At 33.7% G+C, this 14,580-nt stretch overlaps 1 protein-coding gene across 2 annotated transcripts in view; it reads left to right on the top strand.

The window, feature by feature from the left end:
• The window catches only part of zbtb47b (zinc finger and BTB domain containing 47b), a 57,866-nt gene that overhangs the window by 11,788 nt on the left and 31,498 nt on the right, over window positions 1–14,580 (top strand). For both annotated transcript variants that reach the window (XM_087309472.1, XM_087309473.1), the window contains exon 2: window positions 791–876. The gene's annotated coding sequence lies outside the window, so the exon portion shown is untranslated. The remainder of the gene's footprint in view (window positions 1–790; window positions 877–14,580) is intronic.

Genomic DNA, 14,580 nt, shown 5'->3' with positions numbered 1-14,580 from the left:
CCCACTTGTTTGTTGTATAGCAATATAAATATAGTTAACCTGAAATACATAGGCAGAATACAATATATGGTGTCCTTTCAAATAGATGACGTTCAGTGAAGTGAATTAAGTGCTTCTGTTGTCAACAATATGTAAACAAATATATATTAGCAATCTCAGTCAAACAATTCACAGTATAATCCATAAGGAAGTGCATGTGTTTCTATTACAAATAAATGTGACACTTATTTCCTCTCCATTTCATTCTCAGTTTGCACTAAAGATTAGTCTCTGGAGATTATATAAGTATTTTACAAAGTAGTTTGGCCTTCTATGTTTATTGTAAATATAATTTTTCAATTTTCTCCCTCTGTTGTCACACTGATCTAACGCAGCTTCTTTTTTGTGTGTGTGTTGACTGGAAAATGCAGTCCCTTTTACCACAACCCGATTTTTCTCACCTTGTCAAGCACACCTTTTATTATTAGACACAGCAGACACACGAGAGGTAAAATCCTTTGTTTGTTTGTCTGGCTCAATTTCATGCCCCGCTTGGCACATAATATTTCAAACTGCGATTCTGCTGCTCATGCTTGCATTAACATATAGATGAAAATGGGAAGTCTTCTAAATATATCTGCCTCGTCGACACTGCAAAAGTGCAATGAGACGTAAGACGTTCTCATGCTCTTTGTAATAAAATTAACGTTGTAGGACATTTGCAGTATCTAAAAGTTACATTAATGTTGCCATAAAAATGAATTCTGTTTGTAGATTTATTGATTGATTTCTTATGCGTTTTGTTCCACAGTCGACACCGATGAGGACTTTGCTGGACGTACAAAAGCTGTGCAGTAAACTCTCTCTGTCCTCTCCTGCTTTGGAACCAATGGAAAGGTGAGTGTTTCTGAGTTTGTTTGCTCCTTTTATTGGCATCCGGTTCGTTATGCTGTTAATTAGCTGCTGAACCTGAAAAACAACTGACAGGGGAGCTTCAGCCCTCATCACTTATTCTGATTGAACTTGGTAATTAGACTAAGGGACAGATGAGATGACGTGCTCTTTTAACAATGTTATCTAAGCAAAGAAACATTTTTACTTTATGTATTTAATTTGTGCTATGTCTAGAGTTTTGTTTCACAAAATTACTAATATATATATATATATATATATATATATATATATATATATATATATATATATATATATATATATATATATATATATATATTATTGTTTGTATTGTTTTTCTTTTTAAAATATTATATTTCCCAAATTATGTTTAACAGCGCAAGAAAATGTTCACAGTATGTCTGATAAAGCATGTGAGAGAGTAAGACCAGATTCTTGCATGCATGAAATATTGCACATTATGACAAGTTTTGCTTGCTACACAACAGAAAAAAATAGAATGTAATGCTGGATATAATACAGTTTTTCATTTGGAATTGTACATTTATAAAGTACTATAAAGTTTTATAACATGATCTAGTGCAGTGTTTCTCAACCATGTTCGTGGAGGACCACCAGTTCTGCACATTTTTCATGCCCCAAAAACACATTTGTGATTTTAGGAGGCGTGGCATTGGACGGCAGGGGAGGGACTATGTATTCAAAGCTTATGGTAGTAATTTGGCAGATCCTGTACTGCAACTTTAAGATTCAGTGTCACTACACTAAAATTTGGGGATCTTTTTTTTCAATTTTATTGTTATTTGTTTGATCTTAAACTGATGAAAACTTTCATAACCACAAATTATTGCAATTGACAGACTGTTACCAAAAATATACCTTAAGTAAATACTGTAATCCTAAAAATGTATCATGATTTGCTTTAAAATACTAAGCTCAACATTTTCAACTCTTAGAATAATAATAACTAATGTTAACTAAATCAGCACATTTGAAATGATAATACACACTATTCGTTTTTTAACTGTATTTTAAGATTTTTTGAAAAAAAATGAAAATAATTATATCATGCTTCTTTTATAAAATGTAATGTTTATAAAATTTAAAATTATAAAATTAGAATTATAAAACTCTTGTTACATGAAAAAGTAATTCAGTGATTGTTCATATAATACAGACAAATGGTACATCTTAAGGATGCTCAATTTGTTTAATTTTGCCAACGGACTATATCATTAACCGAATTTTTACGGTTAACTGGTCAGATTGATATAAAATTATTATTTAATAAAAAAAATTGAAGTGTCTATTTTGTTTTTGACACATTAAATATTGCATTTTAAAATACTGATTTATTTAAAAATTTGAACAACAGCATACAGAATATCAGAACAACAGAACTTGCAGTGTTTCCAACACCGTAGAAAAACAGAATAAACTAAATAAAAACATAATGCTGTTTGTCCAATCATATGTTTTTTTTTTCTGTCAACTTAAAATAGCAGCCTACCTCAAATTGTTCCACGGAAAATATGCATTTAATCAACATAAACCCCGCTTTTTATTTGGTTAAAGAATGAAAAAAAAGACGCGACTGTTGTAACACACTTTTTCCGCTTAGAGTTGATTATTTTTAAACTACAAGCGCACAGCGCATAACAGCAAATACGGGACGCACGCATGGTGCCACAAAACACTTGTGGCCATTAGTAAACCATTCAAAAGATGCCCCTCTCAACGCAAACGTGTTGCCTGTGATCGGCCACTTATGCAGCCAACCTTTAAAAATACATAAAATAATATTTTATAATAATTTAACTGATACCATCATTCGGTTAAAAACGCACCCTTTTGGTTAACGGTTAATCGGTTAATATGAGCATCCCTAGTATATCCATATTTCCACAGTAAGTTTCTTTTGCTTGTATATTTATCGATTCGAAACACCTACCATATGTGAACTCAGGAGCAAACCCTGAAAACTAAAGAAAGAGATGTGAATAATATGTTTGTGAAATGTGTAGATGTACAACACTCTGTGTTCTCTGCTCACATTATCCAGCAGACAGCAGTGCTCAGTGAACTGGCATGTGTAATAGCAGGTGTTTTAGTTCAGGAGGGTTTCTCAGTGAAAGTGATGCTGTGGTTTGTGACAGATCTCTGACAGTGTGTTATTATCTGCTGTGTTGGCTAGCCTGAAGGGCTTAAAAAAAACCAGAGAGACCTTAAAGGCATAGTTTAGCTGAAAATAAAAATAAAGCATAATTTACTCAACATAATGCCATTTGGAACTGGCATTATTGTCTTGCTTTCATTTTTAATTAATGGAAAAGAGCAATTTAGCATGTTTGTTTAATAAGAGAATCAAATAATGCACAATTGAAGTATCATTCTGAAATTATTTTCTTATTTAAAAGATTATTATTGGGTTATTATAGAAAAAAAACTATTTCAAATAAACATTAAATAATTTTATTTACCTAAATTACTTAAACTAAAAAAGAAAATTAAAGTGTGTGTGTGTGTGTGTGTGTGTGTGTGTGTGTGTGTATGTGTATATGTATATGTATATATATATATGGTCATATATATATATGTATATATATATGGTCACACTTTACAATAAGGTTCATCAGGTAATGTTAATTAATGCATTTACTAACATGAACAAACAATGAACAATACATCTACTACTGTATTTGTTCATGTCTGTTAAACTTAGTTAATGAAAATAGAGTAGTTCATTGTTAGTTCATGTTAACTTATGGTGCATTAACTAATGTTAACAAGCATGGACTTGGATGTTAATAATTAGTTCATGTTAGTAAATGCATTAACTAATGAACCTTATTGTAAAGTGTTACCATATATATATATATATATATATGTTTGTCCTCATCCTATTATCGTAGTCCTGAATGCAGTGTTTCCTTTTTATGTGGCTTAATCTTTAATGAGGACTATATTTTTTTTATATAGGGAATTAAAAGTTTGCCCAGACCAGCACTCAAATTTTCTCTCTTACACACACGTACCTCTTCGAAAAAATGTCTTGCAAATATACAACATCCACACACTTGCTCAGACAGGCCGTAAGTCATTTTTGTCTCTCTGCGAGTGCTGTAAGTGTTTGTCTGTCTGGCTCAAGGTCAGGACTGAGTGTGCGTCCTGATTGAATTGGGGAGGTGTGGGCATCAAGCAGCACCACACGCAGGGCATCTGTTTCTCTCCCATTCGTCAGTCCTCCGAGGACAGATTCATCACCTTGGAAAGTGGCTTGTCTCAGAGGGCGATCAGTACACAAGGCTTCAAAAGTAGAAAATCTACATCTGGGCCTACTGAGACTCCACCTCACAAAATACACACAGTTCTCTGTCCTGAGGGAAATTACCATTGGCACAAACAGATTGACTGAAATGGAAGACAAGAACAAGATAGACTCTTAGATACATCCATCTTGTCTTAAAGGAATTTTCCACTTTTTTTTTTTTTTAAATAGACTAAATTTACAACTCCCCTTGGGTTTTGCAGTTGAGTTTTATTATTTGAAGATATCAGAAGGAAAAACCTGTAAGTGCAATCTAAAATTTTCTTCTTAAATTACCATTTTTCTCAGCACCTATTGTTGCCATAAAGGAAAACGTTCTTGACCTACACACAGGTGGCTGAGAAAATGCTCATTTTAGAAGAAATTTCAGACAGCACTTTCAGATATTTGCATCTAAATTCTAAAAAAATAATTTCTTTTTAAATTCTTTCAGTCAATCTCCAAGTCTGGCTGTGTTACTTTTAGCTTAGCATAAATCTTTGAATTGGATTAGACCATTAACAAAATAGTGTTTTGATAAAGCTTGACTGTTGTTGCATCATTCTCACTCAAAAAAGTCAACAAGCCACTTGCTCGATTTGCAAAATACAAAAATGTCTTATGGAAAAGAAGTAAATGAGTTTAGTTCTGTTAAATGATTCATTATAGTTGTTTGAACCCAAATGAAGAAATAAAAAATGAATTAGATTATAACTTCAATGAGATTTAAGCTCTTCATATGACAACTCTCTGGTGAGTTACTGTGTGGCTCCATCACAGTAGGTGGTGGTATGCATTTATAAGCTGGTTTGCATACCCACCAATAAAACTGCATAAGAAGGAGTCACTGCACATGCTTAGCTTAACAAACTGAACTTTTGGAAATCTGCAGTTGGAGTGTTCCACATACAGTTGAAGTCAGAATTATTAGCCCCGTTTTATTTTTTTCCCCCCAATTTCTTTTTAACAAAGAGAAGATTTTTTTTCAATACATTTCTAAACATAACAGTTTTAATAACTCTTTTCTAATAACTGACTTCTTTTATCTTTGTCATGATGACAGTAAATAATATTTTACTATATTTTTTCAAGACACTTCTAAACGCACCTAAAGTGACATTTAAAGGCTGAACAGTTAATTAGGTTAACTAGGCAGGTTAGGGTAATTAAGCAAGTTATTGTAAAACGATGGTTTGTTCTGTAGACTATCAAAAAATATAGCTTAAAGGGGCTAATAATTTTGACCTTAAAATTGTTTTTAAAAAATTAACAACTGCTTTTATTCTAGCTGAAATGAAACAAATAAGACTTTCCCCAGAAGAAAAAAAATATTATCAGACATATTGTGAAAACTTTCCTGCTCTGTTAAGCATTATTTTGGAAATATTTAAAAATGTAAAAAGTAACTTGGAGACAAAAACAAAAATGCACTTGCAGTTCCTTTTGCAAGTTACTGATTAGTTTTAAATGAATGACAATTATTTAATAATTGAGATTAATTTTTGCACTGGTCCCTTCAAACAAGCTACTGGGTCATGATCATTGGTGCATGAGCTTAAACAAGACTGATGTACAGTAGTTATTGAATGAAGAAGCACATTTGTAGCTGGACAGAAGCTCTCCTAGCCAAAGGTTATGACACTTTTCCTTTAAACGGGGTGCTAGAACAAGTAAGCTTGGTCATTGATGGTCAGTACATCTTTTTTTGTAATTGGTATTTTTACAAACACATTGTTTTCTTCTGTGTTACTATTTCACAGAAATAGTAAAAATTATTTAAAAAATATTTACAAATGCTATTGTTATAATTTTATGTTTATTTGTGTTAAGGAATAAATGTTTATTAAATAAATGTTTTTGTCTCACACCATGATTTAACTTAACTGCCAAAAGACATTTTGAATCATGTTGTGGGGATGTGAGGCACTATTGGTAATTTGGTGAAATCACAGCGAGCTGGCTACAAGTTAACCACTTCAATTCTGCCAACTATAAGACAAATCTAATTGAAGCAACAAAATAGATTTTAATAACCATACATAGACAAGACCGAAACTTGTAAGGAAGAATCTTGTTGAGTTGATAAACATATTTATACAGCAGTTCTGTCTGGTTCTCAAATCTGATTGGCTGATAGCTGTGCGATATTCTGCAATATCAGCACTCCTACAGCCTCTTTACCCTTTATTACTCCGCCCACATACAGCCCGCAAAAAGCAGACACTACAGATCTAAAGTTTAAAAGATGCTTGCTCAACTGTTTAACTGTCAGCTTATGATTCGAATCCAGAAGAAAGTAGTTCCTCATACAAAAGGGTTTTTGAGACTCTCCATGTTTGATTTTGTTTTTTATATACACAATTATGCCGTCAAACTGTTGTATAAATGCAATATCACACTCGTAGCAGTGCGATATGGCGGTATATCGGCACTGGTGGGGGCACTAAGGCACGAGGCCGCAACGCACTCCTCCCACCAGTGCCAATATACATACATATCGCACTGCTACAAGTGTAATATTGCTCATTTACATTCAATCAGATAAACACAACATAAATATTATAATTCAGTTAGCTGCAAAGAAGTTACACGGGCCTGTTAAACCCATGTTGAAATTACAAGTTTGTATTGTGTTCATATAACACATTCAAAAGAGTTTAAGTTTACTTGATTTGTTTAGATGCACAATGTGTGCTACAATTAAATCATGTTGATTCAAAAAATAGCTTTTTGAGCACACTAAGACAGATAAAAAATAATAAGTTGCTATTTTGAAGGTCAAAATTCCCAGGAGCTGTACTCTCATTCATCATACTAATCAAGGAACTTTGATGCAGTCCAATGGCTTTCAGCAGGCACAGTAATATTAGTGCTGTTACATAGTTACGGGTACCTATTTTCTGCGTAAGTGCATAGTGCCTACTGCAGACAAGATACGGCAGTCCAGTCCTTTGATTACTTGTATATCCCTTGAATGTTTTGAGCGAGGCGTGAATGGTTTAATCCAGTGATGCCCAAACTAGAGCCCCTGGGCCAAAGTTGACCCTTTGAATCCTCTGATTTGGCTCGCCAGAGGGAAAGTGATTGGGAAGGGTTGGGCACTGCCTTTAAAAGAGATTCACCTTTCTATTTTAATGTAACCGTTTGTTTGTTTATTTGTTTGTTTGCTTGTTTGTTTGTTTGTTTGTTTCTTTGTTTGTTTGTTGAGTTTCAATTAAATGTTGTTAATAAATCAGTTTTTTTTTAAAAATGTACATACGGTTATTTAACAAATAGGGGACAAAGCAGAAGACGGCGTACAAATCAAGGCAAAGGCGGAATCAGCATGACTAGTGTATTTGGCATTGAACTCCATTGTTTTACAATTTGATTTTTTATGATTTTATTGTAATAGTTTGTTAAAATAACATATATTTACATATATAACATAACCTTAATGTAATACAGTTTGCGATGTTTACTTTAGGCCCACAGCTCTCAATCAAGCTAGGATTTTGGCCCTTCATAAAAAAAGTTTGGGCACCCCTGGTCTAATCCAATTCAGTAATCTATGATAAGCCAAGCTAAGTGTTTTCTTCACACCAGAGATCGGCTGAATGAACTCAAAAATGGTAAATCTCAACTCAACTCTTGGTGACTTGAAAATGAGCCTATTTATCAATAAAGTGGAGTGTTTTAAGATAACTATGCACACTGACTCTCCAATTTATTTGGCACATTTGTGGTACACAAATATCTAATCAGCCGGTCAGATGGTAGCAACTTAATGCATTTAGGCATTGTCAAGACAATCTGCTGAAGTTCAGACTGAGTATCAGAGAGGTGGTTTAAGTAACTTTGAACATAGTGTGGTTGCTGGTGCCAGACCGCTGATCTACTGTGTTTCTCATTCAGTCTAGGGTTTACAAATAATTAAAAAATAAATAAAATATAATGTGAGCTTCTGTGGGTAAAAATGCCTTATTGATGCAGGAGGTCAGAGGAGAATGACCAGACTGCTGTAGTTTAAGCTGACAATAACTGAAATGGTCATTTACAACAATGGTCTACAGAATAAGTGCTTCTCACAATGCACATCACCTCAACACTTGAAGCAGTTTGCTAAAAACAGCTAACTGCAGCTACAATTCACACGATGATTCTCAATTTGTGCTGCATTTTTAGATGATGAGTTCGAAATGTTGGTTTAAATAACATGAAAGCTTTAATCCACCCTGCCTTGTACTGTATCTATGGTTCAGGCTCCTGCTTTAATGGTGTGTGTATATTTTCTTGACATTCTTTGTGTCCCTTAGTACCACATTTGCATCATTTAAATGCCAGAGTCTACCTGAGTATTGTTGACAGTCTCCATCTCAAATCTCAAACATAAATTTACTTGACTTTAAATCATACCCAGCCTGCCTTAAGCGTCTTTTAAAATGCAGGTCATTTGTAATTTCTCATATTGTGTTGGGCTGAGAGACTGCTCCAGATGCGGAGTCATTACTTGGCATGTGTGTATGATTGATGTGGAAACCGCGCCAGACAGCAGCGCCTCTGCATTTTATAGTGCTGTGAAATTTCTTCTCAGGCTGGCAGCACAGGAACTTGAGGAATCCAGAGGGCACGGGGACAGCGATTAGTCTCTCGTCTCTTTAATAGCAGCCTGATTAGATTCCCAAGATAATGCTTGTTTTTCATTAATACAGAGTGAGCGGCAGTCTTGAAGTTTAGTGGAAGGTCAGAAGAGTCACTGTTCTGTGTGCAGACGCACTAGTCACAATCTGCTAAGTATGAAAAAAAAATCTAAAGCAAGCCAGAATTTTGAGATTTTAGACCAAACAGTAAGAACACATGCAGATAAACTACGTTGGAAACACTTTTATCAAATAATTCTCCATGCACAGTAGAAAACTTAATTGTTTCTGTCTCAACAGATCATATAATTTACTGGACTGTAAGTGGAACAATCCCAATGCACACTCAACATTTCAAATGTTGTTTTGTTTTTCTAATATGCCAGAGGCTGTGTCTGTCATCATGATTTTGTTAAATTAATTCCCAGAATGGTTTCACAAGGATTGTGTTCTCAAATATTTGTCATTCGTTTCCAATCAAAAGATAGGACTGGATGACTACATTTTGTCACCTTGGAATTAAAAGCTTATGGGCTCTATCATACACCCGGCGTAATGTGGCGCAAGGCGCAACGCAATAGCTTTTTGCTAGTTTCAGCTAGGCGCAAGAGTCGTTTTGACGTTTTGCGCCACACTGTTTAAATAGCAAATGCATTAGTGCTCATATGTGTGCCCATAGGCGTTCTGGTCTAAAAAGGGAGGCGTGTTGAGATGTATTGCTGGCACGTTGCTATTTTGAGAAACTATAATAGATTTTTCAATTGACCAACAAAGCCAGTCTATCGGCCAGCGCAGAGCGCGTTAGTTGTGCGCCTCGCTTACACAATACTTAATACACACAAGATGTAGAGCAATAGGCAAATATCTTTACATATTAAAAATAATTAAAATATTAAGGATATATATATATGTAGGATATAATAAGAATATATAAAGGATAGAAATATAAAGGATTAAAATATTACAAAACATATTATTTTCTAGCCTACATAAATATAAAAACCATACTTTCATGCCTTCTTCATCTCTGGGGCTTTTTCAGTTTATTCATAACAATTTGCTTTTATATAATGTTATTATTATTAGCAGTATTATTTATTGTATCCACATTTATATTTGTTTTATTAAAAACAAGCTAAGATTTGCCCACCTGTCAGGTTTTAGACCATATGGGGCACAGCATGTTTACTGTATATACGTTTTTTGACCACACTTCGTTATTATTGTTCATTTATTTTTTTGCTGGAAATTAGAACTGAATTTAGTTTTCTCTATTGAAATAGTTTTGAAACAAATCTTTTCGCTTAATTATTTATAGGCTAATTGATGTCTGTGCGAACAATGTTTCCCTATCCACAAGAGCGAAAGTGAAAGTAGATAATGAGAAGGCTTATCTCTCATTCTTGCGCTGCAGATGCTCTGTTTAACTGTTTTCTTGCTAGTGAAATGCTCAGTTTTTCCACTTACAAAGTCGTCATGTAAATACCAAATGTGCAATGGCTCTTAAAGGGAATGGGAGATGAGACTCTGATTGGTTTATTCTCCAAACACACCTTTAACTCATTAAGAAAATAAGCTCACCCCTTTAAGACCATGCGACACAGGGCAAAAAGGATTTTCCCATCCTTATATTAGCAAAAGTGGATTCTGACACGCCCTGAATACATTTGCGCCCTGTTCTTTGAACTTTGCACATGGATCGTCAAAATAGAGCCCTATATCTGTGTTCTAAATGATTTTGGGATATTGAACTTCAAAGTTTTTGCATCCCATTTAACAAACAATATGTGTGTAACAGTTCTATTTCATGCATTAACATGGCAGAGATTTTAAATATACTCTATATGTAAATGATCAAAATTCTCATACATTTATAAATTGTAGTAAAACAAACAGGGCAAATGCAGATAAAACCTTCTGATTCTAAAAAGTCATTTTCCGCTTGGAATTATAAGGTTCTATCTGGCAGATCATTAATTGAAGCTTTACGTTTCAAGAAAGACAATCACAAAAATCTAAATTGGTGTTGTAACAATATGTTGATGCTGGAGAAAGTTAAATGTTTGCTTTCTATAACATTTATTTAATGTTTTAAGATTAATATTTTTCTTGTTCAAATGAAGCATATAAGGCTGTACTAAATATTTTGTCCAGTGCAGATGTTAATTTTATGCAATTAATAAGTTAATATTTATTAAATATTAGCAAATGAAACACAATGAGCAAATGAAAACACAAATAAAAATATATTTTACATTTAATATATTTTAATATTTTTATATATATTTTTATAATGTAAAATTTAACATTTCATGTCAATGTCAAATGCTTCTAAATCATCACATTTACACGCTTTTTCAGTTTCAGGTTTCATCTTAATTTTGTGTGGTGCAGCATTATTTAGTCGACTCTGGTTTTGTGTTTCTTTCTGGTCTTTCCTGCTGTCAGTGGAGCAATCGGGCAAAATGACAAAGAAAGCTGATCTTGATTGTTCCTTGTGTGTGCATTTGAAATGCTGATTGGCTTCTAGAGCCAAGCTCGTGTTTGACTTTGTGGACTTTGTACCTTTTTTGTTTTTTAAATAAAAAGTCGTAAAATGTAAACAACTTTTAAAAACAATACATGATGTAAATAATTTGTCATTTAATAAGAATATGTGAATAACTCAATTTGGCAAAAATGTCAGATAGAACCTTATAATTCTAAGGTGAAGATTTGTTAAGACTATGTTATACTTTTACACACACACACACACACACACACACACACACACACACACACACACACACACACACACACACACACACATATATATATATATATATATATATATATATATATATATATATATATATATATATATATTGGTAAAATCTTACAAAAAATTTCCAAATATCCAGAATTTCAATATACACTTTAATTTCTACTGGGATTTTTCAGTGATTGTTTTTAATCAGAAAAGAGAGGAAATAAACTAGAAGACATTCTCAGGCCAAAGAAGGTGGAGCCCCAGAGCCACACCCACCTAATTCATAATCACTATACTGCTAGTTTAAAGTATTTATACCTAAAGCAAAATTTTCTGCAAAGCTTTCTTCCAAATGAGCATTTCGTCCTGATTTGGTTCAATATCACTTTACAACGGTTAGTGTTGTGATTTAGCTTAAAGTATATTGGGGAAGAAGTCAGTGTGTTATCAACAAGCATTTTTCGAATTATCTTTTTGTGTTAGTGTTCAACAGAAGAAATAAAAAAGATTTAATACTTAATAAATGGTGAGGAAATTAACATTTTTTTGGATGAACTATCCCTTTAATGGAAACACATCTACAGTGTTTGTGCTTTTAAATACGTTCACATTGCACTTTTCATTAAACTTCAGAATAATAATGACCAAAGCAGCACTGTCTAACATATTATTCAAGTTTGCATTTATTCAAATGTAGCACATGAAGACGAGTGTATAAAGTGATGTGGCATGCTTTGAAAGAATGAAATTCGAGATCTGAGAGAAAGGTTTTTGTGAACAATGACTTGAATTTGGATATGTTCCCAAAACAAAACAATTGTATCATATTAAAGCATCACATCAACAATTATAATCATGAATTGAGTACAAACTTTTTATTATATACTTTTTTGTTATTATTATATACTTTTAACACATTTGTCATGATTGCCAGGCATGCTTAGATATATTTGTTGTTGATGTTGTTGATACTTCATGGTAAAGTTAATGTTTGCACTGTAACAGTAAATAACATATTTATGACTGGATTTCAAGATTCGGTCACCATTTTCATATTGTTAAAATCATAGGGTCCTACTTTTAAACCAATTAACCAATATTCTCCCAGCTCAGACATTCACATTCTTTTCAGATCGTCTCTCTCTCTCTCTCTCTCTCTCACCTTATTTCCCATAAAGTCTGCTCTAGTTCGATGCTGACTTAGGCTTTAATGTCTGTCTGCTCAGATCAGTGTTGAAGCACCATGCTGTAGCTCCATCCTAGCCGTGTCTCTGGTCAGTCTGAGGGAGATTCATGCTGGCATGATGCCCGCTCTGGTTCTTGACTGTGTCACTCAAGCCTCCTAACCCTGAGCTCTTGTTAGGACAATGCTGAAGGGGGAAAAGGATAGCTGAGTTGGCATTTCCGTCGTTCTGTCTACCGCCTGACAGCAAAACTTCACTTCTCACACGTTGAGGTCTGCGGAAAAGTGAGAAAGAAAAGCAGGCTGGATTAGCTTGGTTTAAGTTGCCAGTATTATCTGACACAGAGGCGCTACTGTGCTTTCATCATAAATGACAATACTGTAAACTAAAATCCATAAAATTTACGATGAAAAAAACTGGAAGCTATGTTTGCCAGAATTATTTGAAGGGGTGGTCCATTATGATATCATATTTTAAACTTTAGTTGATGTGTAATGTGGATGTGTGAAAATAAACAACACTTCTGAATGTAATATGCTTAAAGTTCAATGCAAAGGGAGACATTGGCTTTTACAGAGTTAGCTTAGCAAAACCTACAGCGAATGAACTTTGGGTAGTACAAAAAAATACATCCGGGTTACATATGTCATAAACCCTTCAGGTTACGCGCATCGAATAATCGAATGTAATGTTTTAGCTGAGAAAGCTAAAATGCCATCCAAATGCTGCTTTTCCACAGAGTTCCTTCTGTTTTTGTATTTGGGCTTCCAAAGATCACGACACAAAGAGAGATGTGCTTACAATTTAATTTTAATTTTGCTCCAGAGAATTATAAAAAAGATATAGCTAGCATTTGACAAAGGACACCTTCCAGAATCTCTTTCAGCTCAGTGCTGGATTCGACTAAAAACTCTTCAAAGAAGAAATAGTTCCATTATTCAGTGTCGCGTGCACAGCTGATGTGAAGCATGCGAGTGTTTAAAAGCACACACACTACCGTTTCTTTGCACAAAGCATTCCATGCCTGGAAATGCAACTGGTGTAATAGGTTCATTTAGAAACAGACTGGACAAAAAAGCGACGCTCGTGCACCCATAGTCCTACGAGTGGCTAGTAATGTTGAAAACTACTAGCCACAGTGGCTGGTGATATAAAGATAATGTCAAGCCCTAATATAAACAAAACCAATCCTTAAAAATACACTCTGGACTACCCCTTTAAATAGAATCTGTACAAGATATTTCATTTTTTATTTATTTATTTTTTTGGTAAACTGTCATATTTCATTAATTTATAGTGAGGTATTAACATCACAATGTAGCTTTGTTATACACAAACAAAAACACAACCAAAACAGCAATAAGACATATAAAAGACATATAAAAACAGCTTTTCCATAAGCAGAGAAACATACAAATAAAGAAGAAGCTCAGTGTCATTCACACAACTAGTGCTGCACGATTTGGAGAAAAAATCAAATTGCGATTTTTCTGATTTACTACTATTTCATAAAACAGCTACAGGTTTGATGTGAGGGTTTTAACAGCATCAAAGAAAGACCAAGCATAATCAAAGTATGCTGCACTATGCCACTGTTTATTTAAAACCTTTTAAACATGTTGCTATTTTTAAAATGAATTAATATTCATTATACATAAAATCTAAAACTTTCAAGGCTCAAAACCCACTGTAAACATTTTACATCAGTAAAACACTGACAATAACCTACATTAAGGTTGAAACAGCAAATGTTTTTGCCATTTAAAGTGCAAAGATAAATGAATAAAATTAATAATTCCAAAGCCAAAATGTCAATTATAGAAAGTTTTA

The sequence above is a fragment of the Danio rerio genome, chromosome 24 (assembly GCF_052040795.2).
Source record: "Danio rerio strain M-AB ecotype USA chromosome 24, GRCz13ab, whole genome shotgun sequence".
Taxonomy (NCBI): Eukaryota; Metazoa; Chordata; class Actinopteri; order Cypriniformes; family Danionidae; genus Danio; species Danio rerio.
This window is presented reverse-complemented; position numbering and strand designations above follow the sequence as displayed.